At 42.3% G+C, this 15977-nt stretch overlaps 8 non-coding genes across 8 annotated transcripts; all 8 read right to left on the reverse strand.

Moving 5' to 3' along the window:
• Nucleotides 1–717: 717 nt before the first annotated feature.
• LOC141176638 (U2 spliceosomal RNA) lies at nt 718–908 on the reverse strand. The gene has a single exon (XR_012253307.1). It is a non-coding gene; the product is annotated as a U2 spliceosomal RNA (small nuclear RNA).
• A 1115-nt stretch (nt 909–2023) lies between these two features.
• On the reverse strand, nt 2024–2214 carry LOC141177463 (U2 spliceosomal RNA). The gene has a single exon (XR_012254055.1). It is a non-coding gene; the product is annotated as a U2 spliceosomal RNA (small nuclear RNA).
• A 1115-nt stretch (nt 2215–3329) lies between these two features.
• Nucleotides 3330–3520, reverse strand: LOC141176650 (U2 spliceosomal RNA). The gene has a single exon (XR_012253318.1). It is a non-coding gene; the product is annotated as a U2 spliceosomal RNA (small nuclear RNA).
• Nucleotides 3521–4632: 1112 nt separating this feature from the next.
• On the reverse strand, nt 4633–4823 carry LOC141176662 (U2 spliceosomal RNA). Its single transcript, XR_012253329.1, has one exon. It is a non-coding gene; the product is annotated as a U2 spliceosomal RNA (small nuclear RNA).
• Nucleotides 4824–5938: 1115 nt separating this feature from the next.
• LOC141177635 (U2 spliceosomal RNA) lies at nt 5939–6129 on the reverse strand. The gene has a single exon (XR_012254211.1). It is a non-coding gene; the product is annotated as a U2 spliceosomal RNA (small nuclear RNA).
• A 1112-nt stretch (nt 6130–7241) lies between these two features.
• Nucleotides 7242–7425, reverse strand: LOC141177956 (U2 spliceosomal RNA). Its single transcript, XR_012254448.1, has one exon. It is a non-coding gene; the product is annotated as a U2 spliceosomal RNA (small nuclear RNA).
• A 6113-nt stretch (nt 7426–13538) lies between these two features.
• On the reverse strand, nt 13539–13729 carry LOC141176675 (U2 spliceosomal RNA). Its single transcript, XR_012253340.1, has one exon. It is a non-coding gene; the product is annotated as a U2 spliceosomal RNA (small nuclear RNA).
• Nucleotides 13730–14841: 1112 nt separating this feature from the next.
• LOC141176688 (U2 spliceosomal RNA) lies at nt 14842–15032 on the reverse strand. The gene has a single exon (XR_012253352.1). It is a non-coding gene; the product is annotated as a U2 spliceosomal RNA (small nuclear RNA).
• Nucleotides 15033–15977: the final 945 nt, after the last annotated feature.

The raw sequence follows: 15977 nt of genomic DNA on the forward strand, positions 1-15977 counted from the left end.
AGAGCCTATTATGACACGCGCAGCCAGCGTTCCATTGCCACATTCCATCTACTGCAGGCAGGATACCTGGCTGGCTGAATGTCGCTGAGAAGCTCACAGAGACCGCCATAAGCAACAGTTTAACAGAATGCCACAGACTAATCAACCAAACTTTTTGGGTTGGGTTCTCTTTTATAGTCTGCAGGCATTAAATGAAAGAAGTCAGTGTTCCAGCAGAAGGAGACAACGTTTCAGAAAAGGCATTGTAGCAAACCAAAAAAGAAATTTTAAGCGCAGCAGAGTAACCAGCGCACATACCTGTTAGCTCAGGTGAGTTTAAAAGGCTGCTGTTGATAACAAGGGCATTTGCTAAATAGATGGTGTGTGTGCAACAATATACTGAAAGGTCAATTATATTGTGCAGCTTATCTCACCACCTGTAGTTATTTAGGTGAAAGCTCCAAAATGCTTGCCTAATATGTCTGTTTATCCAAAAGGAAGTAAAAAGGGAGAGCTAGAAAGATAGCATTGCATCACATTACATGGCAATGCAATGCACAGTTGCTGAAGTTGAACCAAAATGAGCTTGTAATCTGGCTTCTGCAACTTTGAACATGAAAAATCCAATGAGGAGAAGAAAAGCAAAGCCAAAGAGTCCATCCCAAAATCCGACAAACAAGCAAAATGAACAAAAAACATTGAATTCAATTCTTTCTGATTTTAGAAACTGCATTAAAGAAGGGGTGCACCGGTCCTGGAGATACTGCAATACCAGGTCAATGCGTGGAGTGGACAGAGCAAGCTCTTTTTCCATCTCCCTGTTCTAAAAATCCATTTAATATATGGTCCCCAGATAGGGGACGTATCAGATATTAAACTGATAAGAACAGATACTACACTTGATCTTAGCCAAAAGGCCGAGAAGCGATAACCAGAATTGGTTTCAAACTACGGAGCCACCCAAGGATCCTGAAAAGTCCATTTGTGGAGATGAGCTCCTGGACTCCCGTTAAGAAGACATGTTGTCAACCTCTAGATCCCTTACATGCCTGCACTTTTCGGCTTGCTGCTGCTGCAATCCACGCGTTTTAGATCTGCATAACTCCACCTCTTTAAACACAGCACCTTCACCCCCTGCTGTTCCCACCCGCCTCAACACCGTTGGAAGGGAGGAGAACCAATTAAGGCGGGGGGTGGGGTGGAACGAGCAGCTGTCTACCCTTAGCAGGAGGGCTCCTGATTACATACCTCTCCTGCTGCTGCTGCTGCTGGCTGTCCAGCAGCAGACTGAAGGTGGCTGCTGCTGTGCACAGGTATATAAAGGCTCAGAGCCTATTATGACACGCGCAGCCAGCGTTCCATTGCCACATTCCATCTACTGCAGGCAGGATACCTGGCTGGCTGAATGTCGCTGAGAAGCTCACAGAGACCGCCATAAGCAACAGTTTAACAGAATGCCACAGACTAATCAACCAAACTTTTTGGGTTGGGTTCTCTTTTATAGTCTGCAGGCATTAAATGAAAGAAGTCAGTGTTCCAGCAGAAGGAGACAACGTTTCAGAAAAGGCATTGTAGCAAACCAAAAAAGAAATTTTAAGCGCAGCAGAGTAACCAGCGCACATACCTGTTAGCTCAGGTGAGTTTAAAAGGCTGCTGTTGATAACAAGGGCATTTGCTAAATAGATGGTGTGTGTGCAACAATATACTGAAAGGTCAATTATATTGTGCAGCTTATCTCACCACCTGTAGTTATTTAGGTGAAAGCTCCAAAATGCTTGCCTAATATGTCTGTTTATCCAAAAGGAAGTAAAAAGGGAGAGCTAGAAAGATAGCATTGCATCACATTACATGGCAATGCAATGCACAGTTGCTGAAGTTGAACCAAAATGAGCTTGTAATCTGGCTTCTGCAACTTTGAACATGAAAAATCCAATGAGGAGAAGAAAAGCAAAGCCAAAGAGTCCATCCCAAAATCCGACAAACAAGCAAAATGAACAAAAAACATTGAATTCAATTCTTTCTGATTTTAGAAACTGCATTAAAGAAGGGGTGCACCGGTCCTGGAGATACTGCAATACCAGGTCAATGCGTGGAGTGGACAGAGCAAGCTCTTTTTCCATCTCCCTGTTCTAAAAATCCATTTAATATATGGTCCCCAGATAGGGGATGTATCAGATATTAAACTGATAAGAACAGATACTACACTTGATCTTAGCCAAAAGGCCGAGAAGCGATAACCAGAATTGGTTTCAAACTACGGAGCCACCCAAGGATCCTGAAAAGTCCATTTGTGGAGATGAGCTCCTGGACTCCCGTTAAGAAGACATGTTGTCAACCTCTAGATCCCTTACATGCCTGCACTTTTCGGCTTGCTGCTGCTGCAATCCACGCGTTTTAGATCTGCATAACTCCACCTCTTTAAACACAGCACCTTCACCCCCTGCTGTTCCCACCTGCCTCAACACCGTTGGAAGGGAGGAGAACCAATTAAGGCGGGGGGTGGGGTGGAACGAGCAGCTGTCTACCCTTAGCAGGAGGGCTCCTGATTACATACCTCTCCTGCTGCTGCTGCTGCTAGCTGTCCAGCAGCAGACTGAAGGTGGCTGCTGCTGTGCACAGGTATATAAAGGCTCAGAGCCTATTATGACACGCGCAGCCAGCGTTCCATTGCCACATTCCATCTACTGCAGGCAGGATACCTGGCTGGCTGAATGTCGCTGAGAAGCTCACAGAGACCGCCATAAGCAACAGTTTAACAGAATGCCACAGACTAATCAACCAAACTTTTTGGGTTGGGTTCTCTTTTATAGTCTGCAGGCATTAAATGAAAGAAGTCAGTGTTCCAGCAGAAGGAGACAACGTTTCAGAAAAGGCATTGTAGCAAACCAAAAAAGAAATTTTAAGCGCAGCAGAGTAACCAGCGCACATACCTGTTAGCTCAGGTGAGTTTAAAAGGCTGCTGTTGATAACAAGGGCATTTGCTAAATAGATGGTGTGTGTGCAACAATATACTGAAAGGTCAATTATATTGTGCAGCTTATCTCACCACCTGTAGTTATTTAGGTGAAAGCTCCAAAATGCTTGCCTAATATGTCTGTTTATCCAAAAGGAAGTAAAAAGGGAGAGCTAGAAAGATAGCATTGCATCACATTACATGGCAATGCAATGCACAGTTGCTGAAGTTGAACCAAAATGAGCTTGTAATCTGGCTTCTGCAACTTTGAACATGAAAAATCCAATGAGGAGAAGAAAAGCAAAGCCAAAGAGTCCATCCCAAAATCCGACAAACAAGCAAAATGAACAAAAAACATTGAATTCAATTCTTTCTGATTTTAGAAACTGCATTAAAGAAGGGGTGCACCGGTCCTGGAGATACTGCAATACCAGGTCAATGCGTGGAGTGGACAGAGCAAGCTCTTTTTCCATCTCCCTGTTCTAAAAATCCATTTAATATATGGTCCCCAGATAGGGGACGTATCAGATATTAAACTGATAAGAACAGATACTACACTTGATCTTAGCCAAAAGGCCGAGAAGCGATAACCAGAATTGGTTTCAAACTACGGAGCCACCCAAGGATCCTGAAAAGTCCATTTGTGGAGATGAGCTCCTGGACTCCCGTTAAGAAGACATGTTGTCAACCTCTAGATCCCTTACATGCCTGCACTTTTCGGCTTGCTGCTGCTGCAATCCACGCGTTTTAGATCTGCATAACTCCACCTCTTTAAACACAGCACCTTCACCCCCTGCTGTTCCCACCCGCCTCAACACCGTTGGAAGGGAGGAGAACCAATTAAGGCGGGGGGTGGGGTGGAACGAGCAGCTGTCTACCCTTAGCAGGAGGGCTCCTGATTACATACCTCTCCTGCTGCTGCTGCTGGCTGTCCAGCAGCAGACTGAAGGTGGCTGCTGCTGTGCACAGGTATATAAAGGCTCAGAGCCTATTATGACACGCGCAGCCAGCGTTCCATTGCCACATTCCATCTACTGCAGGCAGGATACCTGGCTGGCTGAATGTCGCTGAGAAGCTCACAGAGACCGCCATAAGCAACAGTTTAACAGAATGCCACAGACTAATCAACCAAACTTTTTGGGTTGGGTTCTCTTTTATAGTCTGCAGGCATTAAATGAAAGAAGTCAGTGTTCCAGCAGAAGGAGACAACGTTTCAGAAAAGGCATTGTAGCAAACCAAAAAAGAAATTTTAAGCGCAGCAGAGTAACCAGCGCACATACCTGTTAGCTCAGGTGAGTTTAAAAGGCTGCTGTTGATAACAAGGGCATTTGCTAAATAGATGGTGTGTGTGCAACAATATACTGAAAGGTCAATTATATTGTGCAGCTTATCTCACCACCTGTAGTTATTTAGGTGAAAGCTCCAAAATGCTTGCCTAATATGTCTGTTTATCCAAAAGGAAGTAAAAAGGGAGAGCTAGAAAGATAGCATTGCATCACATTACATGGCAATGCAATGCACAGTTGCTGAAGTTGAACCAAAATGAGCTTGTAATCTGGCTTCTGCAACTTTGAACATGAAAAATCCAATGAGGAGAAGAAAAGCAAAGCCAAAGAGTCCATCCCAAAATCCGACAAACAAGCAAAATGAACAAAAAACATTGAATTCAATTCTTTCTGATTTTAGAAACTGCATTAAAGAAGGGGTGCACCGGTCCTGGAGATACTGCAATACCAGGTCAATGCGTGGAGTGGACAGAGCAAGCTCTTTTTCCATCTCCCTGTTCTAAAAATCCATTTAATATATGGTCCCCAGATAGGGGACGTATCAGATATTAAACTGATAAGAACAGATACTACACTTGATCTTAGCCAAAAGGCCGAGAAGCGATAACCAGAATTGGTTTCAAACTACGGAGCCACCCAAGGATCCTGAAAAGTCCATTTGTGGAGATGAGCTCCTGGACTCCCGTTAAGAAGACATGTTGTCAACCTCTAGATCCCTTACATGCCTGCACTTTTCGGCTTGCTGCTGCTGCAATCCACGCGTTTTAGATCTGCATAACTCCACCTCTTTAAACACAGCACCTTCACCCCCTGCTGTTCCCACCCGCCTCAACACCGTTGGAAGGGAGGAGAACCAATTAAGGCGGGGGGTGGGGTGGAACGAGCAGCTGTCTACCCTTAGCAGGAGGGCTCCTGATTACATACCTCTCCTGCTGCTGCTGCTGCTGGCTGTCCAGCAGCAGACTGAAGGTGGCTGCTGCTGTGCACAGGTATATAAAGGCTCAGAGCCTATTATGACACGCGCAGCCAGCGTTCCATTGCCACATTCCATCTACTGCAGGCAGGATACCTGGCTGGCTGAATGTCGCTGAGAAGCTCACAGAGACCGCCATAAGCAACAGTTTAACAGAATGCCACAGACTAATCAACCAAACTTTTTGGGTTGGGTTCTCTTTTATAGTCTGCAGGCATTAAATGAAAGAAGTCAGTGTTCCAGCAGAAGGAGACAACGTTTCAGAAAAGGCATTGTAGCAAACCAAAAAAGAAATTTTAAGCGCAGCAGAGTAACCAGCGCACATACCTGTTAGCTCAGGTGAGTTTAAAAGGCTGCTGTTGATAACAAGGGCATTTGCTAAATAGATGGTGTGTGTGCAACAATATACTGAAAGGTCAATTATATTGTGCAGCTTATCTCACCACCTGTAGTTATTTAGGTGAAAGCTCCAAAATGCTTGCCTAATATGTCTGTTTATCCAAAAGGAAGTAAAAAGGGAGAGCTAGAAAGATAGCATTGCATCACATTACATGGCAATGCAATGCACAGTTGCTGAAGTTGAACCAAAATGAGCTTGTAATCTGGCTTCTGCAACTTTGAACATGAAAAATCCAATGAGGAGAAGAAAAGCAAAGCCAAAGAGTCCATCCCAAAATCCGACAAACAAGCAAAATGAACAAAAAACATTGAATTCAATTCTTTCTGATTTTAGAAACTGCATTAAAGAAGGGGTGCACCGGTCCTGGAGATACTGCAATACCAGGTCAATGCGTGGAGTGGACAGAGCAAGCTCTTTTTCCATCTCCCTGTTCTAAAAATCCATTTAATATATGGTCCCCAGATAGGGGACGTATGAGATATTAAACTGATAAGAACAGATACTACACTTGATCTTAGCCAAAAGGCCGAGAAGCGATAACCAGAATTGGTTTCAAACTACGGAGCCACCCAAGGATCCTGAAAAGTCCATTTGTGGAGATGAGCTCCTGGACTCCCGTTAAGAAGACATGTTGTCAACCTCTAGATCCCTTACATGCCTGCACTTTTCGGCTTGCTGCTGCTGCAATCCACGCGTTTTAGATCTGCATAACTCCACCTCTTTAAACACAGCACCTTCACCCCCTGCTGTTCCCACCCGCCTCAACACCGTTGGAAGGGAGGAGAACCAATTAAGGCGGGGGGTGGGGTGGAACGAGCAGCTGTCTACCCTTAGCAGGAGGGCTCCTGATTACATACCTCTCCTGCTGCTGCTGCTGGCTGTCCAGCAGCAGACTGAAGGTGGCTGCTGCTGTGCACAGGTATATAAAGGCTCAGAGCCTATTATGACACGCGCAGCCAGCGTTCCATTGCCACATTCCATCTACTGCAGGCAGGATACCTGGCTGGCTGAATGTCGCTGAGAAGCTCACAGAGACCGCCATAAGCAACAGTTTAACAGAATGCCACAGACTAATCAACCAAACTTTTTGGGTTGGGTTCTCTTTTATAGTCTGCAGGCATTAAATGAAAGAAGTCAGTGTTCCAGCAGAAGGAGACAACGTTTCAGAAAAGGCATTGTAGCAAACCAAAAAAGAAATTTTAAGCGCAGCAGAGTAACCAGCGCACATACCTGTTAGCTCAGGTGAGTTTAAAAGGCTGCTGTTGATAACAAGGGCATTTGCTAAATAGATGGTGTGTGTGCAACAATATACTGAAAGGTCAATTATATTGTGCAGCTTATCTCACCACCTGTAGTTATTTAGGTGAAAGCTCCAAAATGCTTGCCTAATATGTCTGTTTATCCAAAAGGAAGTAAAAAGGGAGAGCTAGAAAGATAGCATTGCATCACATTACATGGCAATGCAATGCACAGTTGCTGAAGTTGAACCAAAATGAGCTTGTAATCTGGCTTCTGCAACTTTGAACATGAAAAATCCAATGAGGAGAAGAAAAGCAAAGCCAAAGAGTCCATCCCAAAATCCGACAAACAAGCAAAATGAACAAAAAACATTGAATTCAATTCTTTCTGATTTTAGAAACTGCATTAAAGAAGGGGTGCACCGGTCCTGGAGATACTGCAATACCAGGTCAATGCGTGGAGTGGACAGAGCAAGCTCTTTTTCCATCTCCCTGTTCTAAAAATCCATTTAATATATGGTCCCCAGATAGGGGACGTATCAGATATTAAACTGATAAGAACAGATTTTTTTTTTTTTTTTTTTTTTTTTCCATATTCCAGTTTATTTTCATTTTAACTTTAGAATTTCCATTTTTTACAGGGGGGTACATATGGTGCAACAAGAACATCACAAGGTAAGTACATTCCAATCTTTTTGCTTCCAAATTTCATTAGCTTTTTTATCACCAAACAACACCTTATCTCTCCAGAAATATAAAAACATATAACTTAGGCATAACTTAATACATTCTTGTACCGATACTTCCTTATGTTTAAAAATCAAAATATTCCGAGCTTTCCAAAGCGCCATTTTCACACAAGATAAAATTATCCATACAACCTTGAACACTTCATCCTTGACACCCAACCCGTAAAAAATCCTATTAAAATCTAGAAAATTAACACCACTTAGAGCTTTAACTAAATTACTAATCTTTCTCCATACTAATTGCGCATAACAACAGTTCCAAAAAATGTGCATAGCTGTTTCGCCAGCAGCACATTTACGTCTTGGGCATTTTTCAAACCGTACCAATCCTCTTCTATATTGGAAATCTCGAGTTGGCAGACAGTCTTTAATACTACACCATATTAAGTCCTTGTGTTCATTAGTCAAACACTTAAAATTTGCATTAATCCAAATTTTATCTACAACATTATCGGAAAATCGCTCTACCGGACTAGCTATCACCCTGCTTTCTAAGACTTTTAAAATGTTCTTATGATTTCCAAGTATTTTAAGATCCATATTCATTAATTTAAAATCCCTCAGAATTCTTTCTAAAATAATATAATTCCCAGATGGCATAAACTTATATGGCCGATCCAAATGCATTTGTAACCATTTGTATTTGCTAATAAAAAAACCCAAATTGTATGTTAAAAAGGTTTTCAGCCTAGAAACTGGTCCTAATAAAGTGCATATGCAATTAGCTAAATACTTGGCATAAATGAAGGTTCTGATGTCTGGGAAGCCTTTCCCTCCTTTCCTTTAATTTTGTACAACTCTTCCCTTTTTACCCTTTCCATTTTTGACTTCCATAGGAAATTAAAACATAACTTAATTATCTTTTTCATTACATTAATAGGAGGTATAAAAACAGTTGAAATGTATAAAATTATCGGAAGTAAGACCTGCTTTATTATCAAGATTTTGCCTTCCATTGTTAAACTTCTCAAGTTCCAAAAATCAATCTTTTTCCTTACCCTTTCAAGCAGGGACTCCCAATTCCTCACATTCCCACATGTCTCTGTAAAATATACCCCTAAAACTTTAATTTCCATTACTCTCATCAGCTTGCAATCCGAATTTAAAAGAAATTTACCCATAGTTAAAACACCTGATTTTTCTAAATTTATTTTAAAACCAGATGCTCCACCAAACCACACAACTGTCCTTAAAACTCTATGAAGACTCTTAATGTCCCGCACTAAAACTGACACATCATCCATATAAGCTAAAACCTTCACTTGGTCATTCCTACTGCCAGGAATAAAAAAGCCATTAATAACTTTATCTTTCCTAAAAGCAGTTAAAAGGGGTTCTATTGCACAAATGAAAAGTATAGGCGACAGGGGGCACCCCTGCTTAACCCCACAATTAATATTAATATTTTCCGATAAAAAACCATTAATAGAAATCTTACTAAAACATAACTTATACAGACATTTAATACGTTCAATAAAAACACCAGGACATCCTATTTTTTTTAAAACGGCAAATAAAAACTCATGAGCAACCCTATCATATGCCTCCTCAAAATCAAGGGAAACAAGGGCCAAGTCCTGCTTCCTATCAGCCACATCCCATATTATATCTCTCAGTAAGATTAGCGTGTCGGTAATCTTACGATTCGGGACTGCACAAGACTGATCCACCTCAATAACCGACCCTATCACACTCTTTAATCTATTGGCCAATAGTTTTGCATATACTTTATAGTCTGTATTTAGCAGCGTAATAGGCCTCCAATTTTTAATCAGTTCTTTTCCTCCTTTTTTATATAATAAAACAATAAGGCCTTCTGCCCATGACTTGGGAATATTAAAAGAGGACTCCACTTCTGAAAACAACTCATAAAAATCTTCCCCTATAATATCCCACACAACCCTGTAAAACTCCACAGGGAGGCCATCCACACCTGGTGTCTTCTGATTTTGTAAAGTGCAAATAGTATTAAATATCTCCTCCTTAGTAAACTCCCTAGATAAAAGTAATTTTTCTTCCTCACTAAGAGCTTTATCCAGAACCTCTAAAAAATGGTTTTTCAATGATTCATCAATCTTTTTTCGAGAAAACAGATCATCATAAAACATTTTGGCCTGCAATGCTTTCCCTTCTGGGCTCACCTCACCCTCTAAGACCTCAATAAAATCCTTTTTTCCACATATTTTTTTAAAGAAAAACTTAGTGCATTTCTCATCCTCATCCAGGACCTTTACCCTAGAGTTGAAGATGATTTCTTTTCCCTTCTCTTTTAGTGCATTCTGAATTTTCTCCTTTACCTCACTAATACTGCTGTCCATATTAACTCCATTGTTTTGAAAATAATAATAACACTGCAAATTAGCATTTAACGCATCATAAAACTGCCTTTTCTCATACGCTTTCCTCTTTCCCAATTTAACAAAGAAGGTTCTGATCTTACCCTTCATAAAATCCCACCAGTCTAAAATACACTTAAAACCCTTTTTGTTAAGTTTTAATTCATTATAAAAAACCTTAAAGTCTTCTTTAAAATTCTCCCCCTGTAATAAAGAAACATTCAGTTTCCAATGCGAAGGTTTTTTCTTACCGCAAGGGTCTATTGCTAAAGTGCATCCCAATAACTTATGATCCGAAAAAGGATTAATACTTGTCTTAAAAGAGGAACATTTAAAAGAATCAGACATAAAAAAGTGATCAATCCTAGACGTAAAACCTCTGTTTGACCACGTAACTTCAAATTCTTTTTTACTACCATCCATAGCCCATGCATCCTTTAAACTGAAGGCAGAAATTATGTTCTTAAGGCAGGTTACCGACCCATCCCGTACATTATTTAACTGGCAGTTAAAATCCCCACCAATTAAAATCGGATCTGCACCTGATAAAAAAAGCTGTAAAATCTCGAATAAATGTAATCTTTGATTTTTCTCAGTATGAGCATAAATATTAAAACAACGCACCCTTTTACCCTCCCTCATTACTTCTACACATAGAATACGACCAGGGTAAATTTCCTCATACTTCACCACCTCCCACTCACTAGAGCACAAAAAACCCACCCCATCACTTTTCAATTCATTCCCACCAGAAAAAACCATGTTACCCTTCCATATTCCACGTAAATATTCATAGCTCATTTTCCTTTCTAAATTACATTCTTGTAAAAAAATAAAATCGCATTTCTCATTATTCAAAAAATCATATAATGCAGTGCGTTTGTATAAATTGTTCAACCCCTGAACATTCAGGGATACAACAGTAATCATCTTCTAGTAATAGGCCCAGGGCTAATCCCTCCGCCCTCATCTACCAAAGGTGATTTCACATCCACAATTAAGGATTCTTGATCAGAAGAACTTGAGGGAGATACATCCCCAAACAAAGAAGACGCGTCACCACGAGATTTTTTCCCACCCAAGTCCTCCATGATCTCCTGTTGCTCTTCTTCCCATGTACTCCTTTTCAAAGATTTTGAACTTAAGTCCATATTTTCCTGGGCACAAGGAATCCCTGACGACATCTCTGATAATACCGCCAGAGCAGCAACTGTATCCACAATACCTTGTTGCCCCTCCTTTTCCTCTTCCAATGTTCCTTCCTCTCTTCCATCTTCTTTCCTCTCTACTTCTTTCTTTTTATCTTCTTTCTTCTTGTCTTCCTTCTTCTTGTCTTCCTTCTTCTTTTCTTCCTTCTTCTTTACTTCCTTCTTCTTTTCTTCCTTCTTCCTTTCTTCTTTCTTCTTTTCTTCAGCTTTCTTCCTCTCTTCTCTTTTTTCTCTATTACTTAGAGGTGCCAGAACCTCTACTTCCTGCGCCACATTAGAAGAACTTTCTGATCCTCCATCCTCCATCTGCCCACCATCCCCTTGTTTATCTTCAGCATCAGCCTCAGATGTTTGCCTGGCTTGCATTGGGCACTCTCTCGCCTGATGAACCGGGCCAGAACATACTTCACAAGGGGCGCAATTTTCATCCATATGGCCATATTTCCGACATCGTTTACAATATGGTGGCATATTAGAAAAAAACAAAAAGCCTCTATCTCTATTTATGAACACGACTGGTGGGGGTCTTAAGACACCCCCCTCCACTGACGGGTCCTTTTTAAAAACGACCTGATACAGTCTCTTGCCGTTCCAGGCCCCAAAACCAGTCGTACAACGTTTTTTCATAATTAATACGGAGCAAAACCTTCTTAAGTATGAAGTCACTTGCTCATCAGATATGAAAGGGTTATACATATGTATTGTTAGCATCCTTTGATCAAATTGAAAGCGAGGCGTGGCTGAAATTCCTTCCAATACCTCACTATGCTCACAGGCTGCAGCATATCTAAAACTGGAAAAAACCCTCTCACATACACCAGCACCTCTCAAAGTCACATCGTGTACTCCTCTGTTAGAAAATGACTGAACACAAAAGTAATCATCCTTGCTGATATGCAAGATAGGAGTAAAGACTTTCCTGTACAAAAAGTCCAAGTTTTTAACTTGCCTAAATTCCACACTCACCACAAACCGGATGGTGTCCTTCATGTAGGCATCGTCCTGATCCAAATTCATCTCCATTTCCACACAGAGAAAATTCAAAAGAAAGCCCGATGACGTCCAAAAATAACAGCACCAGACTCGATCCCTTCTGTTCAGCAGCGTCCAGAACTCCAGTCCTGAAGAAATCCTCCTCCACGATCCAGAATTCCTTCCACGCCGAAAGGTACGAGAAACACCTTCCTTCCTTCCCAATAGCAGCAGTTATAATCGGAAAAGGCCGAGAAAGAATTCCAGTGATCACGAACCTGCCTCCTGACACCAATCACAAGGATCGTGCCAAAAGGCCGAGAAGCGATAACCAGAATTGGTTTCAAACTACGGAGCCACCCAAGGATCCTGAAAAGTCCATTTGTGGAGATGAGCTCCTGGACTCCCGTTAAGAAGACATGTTGTCAACCTCTAGATCCCTTACATGCCTGCACTTTTCGGCTTGCTGCTGCTGCAATCCACGCGTTTTAGATCTGCATAACTCCACCTCTTTAAACACAGCACCTTCACCCCCTGCTGTTCCCACCCGCCTCAACACCGTTGGAAGGGAGGAGAACCAATTAAGGCGGGGGGTGGGGTGGAACGAGCAGCTGTCTACCCTTAGCAGGAGGGCTCCTGATTACATACCTCTCCTGCTGCTGCTGCTGCTGGCTGTCCAGCAGCAGACTGAAGGTGGCTGCTGCTGTGCACAGGTATATAAAGGCTCAGAGCCTATTATGACACGCGCAGCCAGCGTTCCATTGCCACATTCCATCTACTGCAGGCAGGATACCTGGCTGGCTGAATGTCGCTGAGAAGCTCACAGAGACCGCCATAAGCAACAGTTTAACAGAATGCCACAGACTAATCAACCAAACTTTTTGGGTTGGGTTCTCTTTTATAGTCTGCAGGCATTAAATGAAAGAAGTCAGTGTTCCAGCAGAAGGAGACAACGTTTCAGAAAAGGCATTGTAGCAAACCAAAAAAGAAATTTTAAGCGCAGCAGAGTAACCAGCGCACATACCTGTTAGCTCAGGTGAGTTTAAAAGGCTGCTGTTGATAACAAGGGCATTTGCTAAATAGATGGTGTGTGTGCAACAATATACTGAAAGGTCAATTATATTGTGCAGCTTATCTCACCACCTGTAGTTATTTAGGTGAAAGCTCCAAAATGCTTGCCTAATATGTCTGTTTATCCAAAAGGAAGTAAAAAGGGAGAGCTAGAAAGATAGCATTGCATCACATTACATGGCAATGCAATGCACAGTTGCTGAAGTTGAACCAAAATGAGCTTGTAATCTGGCTTCTGCAACTTTGAACATGAAAAATCCAATGAGGAGAAGAAAAGCAAAGCCAAAGAGTCCATCCCAAAATCCGACAAACAAGCAAAATGAACAAAAAACATTGAATTCAATTCTTTCTGATTTTAGAAACTGCATTAAAGAAGGGGTGCACCGGTCCTGGAGATACTGCAATACCAGGTCAATGCGTGGAGTGGACAGAGCAAGCTCTTTTTCCATCTCCCTGTTCTAAAAATCCATTTAATATATGGTCCCCAGATAGGGGACGTATCAGATATTAAACTGATAAGAACAGATACTACACTTGATCTTAGCCAAAAGGCCGAGAAGCGATAACCAGAATTGGTTTCAAACTACGGAGCCACCCAAGGATCCTGAAAAGTCCATTTGTGGAGATGAGCTCCTGGACTCCCGTTAAGAAGACATGTTGTCAACCTCTAGATCCCTTACATGCCTGCACTTTTCGGCTTGCTGCTGCTGCAATCCACGCGTTTTAGATCTGCATAACTCCACCTCTTTAAACACAGCACCTTCACCCCCTGCTGTTCCCACCCGCCTCAAAACCGTTGGAAGGGAGGAGAACCAATTAAGGCGGGGGGTGGGGTGGAACGAGCAGCTGTCTACCCTTAGCAGGAGGGCTCCTGATTACATACCTCTCCTGCTGCTGCTGCTGGCTGTCCAGCAGCAGACTGAAGGTGGCTGCTGCTGTGCACAGGTATATAAAGGCTCAGAGCCTATTATGACACACGCAGCCAGCGTTCCATTGCCACATTCCATCTACTGCAGGCAGGATACCTGGCTGGCTGAATGTCGCTGAGAAGCTCACAGAGACCGCCATAAGCAACAGTTTAACAGAATGCCACAGACTAATCAACCAAACTTTTTGGGTTGGGTTCTCTTTTATAGTCTGCAGGCATTAAATGAAAGAAGTCAGTGTTCCAGCAGAAGGAGACAACGTTTCAGAAAAGGCATTGTAGCAAACCAAAAAAGAAATTTTAAGCGCAGCAGAGTAACCAGCGCACATACCTGTTAGCTCAGGTGAGTTTAAAAGGCTGCTGTTGATAACAAGGGCATTTGCTAAATAGATGGTGTGTGTGCAACAATATACTGAAAGGTCAATTATATTGTGCAGCTTATCTCACCACCTGTAGTTATTTAGGTGAAAGCTCCAAAATGCTTGCCTAATATGTCTGTTTATCCAAAAGGAAGTAAAAAGGGAGAGCTAGAAAGATAGCATTGCATCACATTACATGGCAATGCAATGCACAGTTGCTGAAGTTGAACCAAAATGAGCTTGTAATCTGGCTTCTGCAACTTTGAACATGAAAAATCCAATGAGGAGAAGAAAAGCAAAGCCAAAGAGTCCATCCCAAAATCCGACAAACAAGCAAAATGAACAAAAAACATTGAATTCAATTCTTTCTGATTTTAGAAACTGCATTAAAGAAGGGGTGCACCGGTCCTGGAGATACTGCAATACCAGGTCAATGCGTGGAGTGGACAGAGCAAGCTCTTTTTCCATCTCCCTGTTCTAAAAATCCATTTAATATATGGTCCCCAGATAGGGGACGTATCAGATATTAAACTGATAAGAACAGATACTACACTTGATCTTAGCCAAAAGGCCGAGAAGCGATAACCAGAATTGGTTTCAAACTACGGAGCCACCCAAGGATCCTGAAAAGTCCATTTGTGGAGATGAGCTCCTGGACTCCCGTTAAGAAGACATGTTGTCAACCTCTAGATCCCTTACATGCCTGCACTTTTCGGCTTGCTGCTGCTGCAATCCACGCGTTTTAGATCTGCATAACTCCACCTCTTTAAACACAGCACCTTCACCCCCTGCTGTTCCCACCCGCCTCAACACCGTTGGAAGGGAGGAGAACCAATTAAGGCGGGGGGTGGGGTGGAACGAGCAGCTGTCTACCCTTAGCAGGAGGGCTCCTGATTACATACCTCTCCTGCTGCTGCTGCTGCTGGCTGTCCAGCAGCAGACTGAAGGTGGCTGCTGCTGTGCACAGGTATATAAAGGCTCAGAGCCTATTATGACACGCGCAGCCAGCGTTCCATTGCCACATTCCATCTACTGCAGGCAGGATACCTGGCTGGCTGAATGTCGCTGAGAAGCTCACAGAGACCGCCATAAGCAACAGTTTAACAGAATGCCACAGACTAATCAACCAAACTTTTTGGGTTGGGTTCTCTTTTATAGTCTGCAGGCATTAAATGAAAGAAGTCAGTGTTCCAGCAGAAGGAGACAACGTTTCAGAAAAGGCATTGTAGCAAACCAAAAAAGAAATTTTAAGCGCAGCAGAGTAACCAGCGCACATACCTGTTAGCTCAGGTGAGTTTAAAAGGCTGCTGTTGATAACAAGGGCATTTGCTAAATAGATGGTGTGTGTGCAACAATATACTGAAAGGTCAATTATATTGTGCAGCTTATCTCACCACCTGTAGTTATTTAGGTGAAAGCTCCAAAATGCTTGCCTAATATGTCTGTTTATCCAAAAGGAAGTAAAAAGGGAGAGCTAGAAAGATAGCATTGCATCACATTACATGGCAATGCAATGCACAGTTGCTGA

This window comes from Phyllobates terribilis, unplaced genomic scaffold (assembly GCF_046119375.1).
Source record: "Phyllobates terribilis strain yellow unplaced genomic scaffold, ASM4611937v1 Scaffold_27__1_contigs__length_16484149, whole genome shotgun sequence".
NCBI lineage: Eukaryota > Metazoa > Chordata > Amphibia > Anura > Dendrobatidae > Phyllobates > Phyllobates terribilis.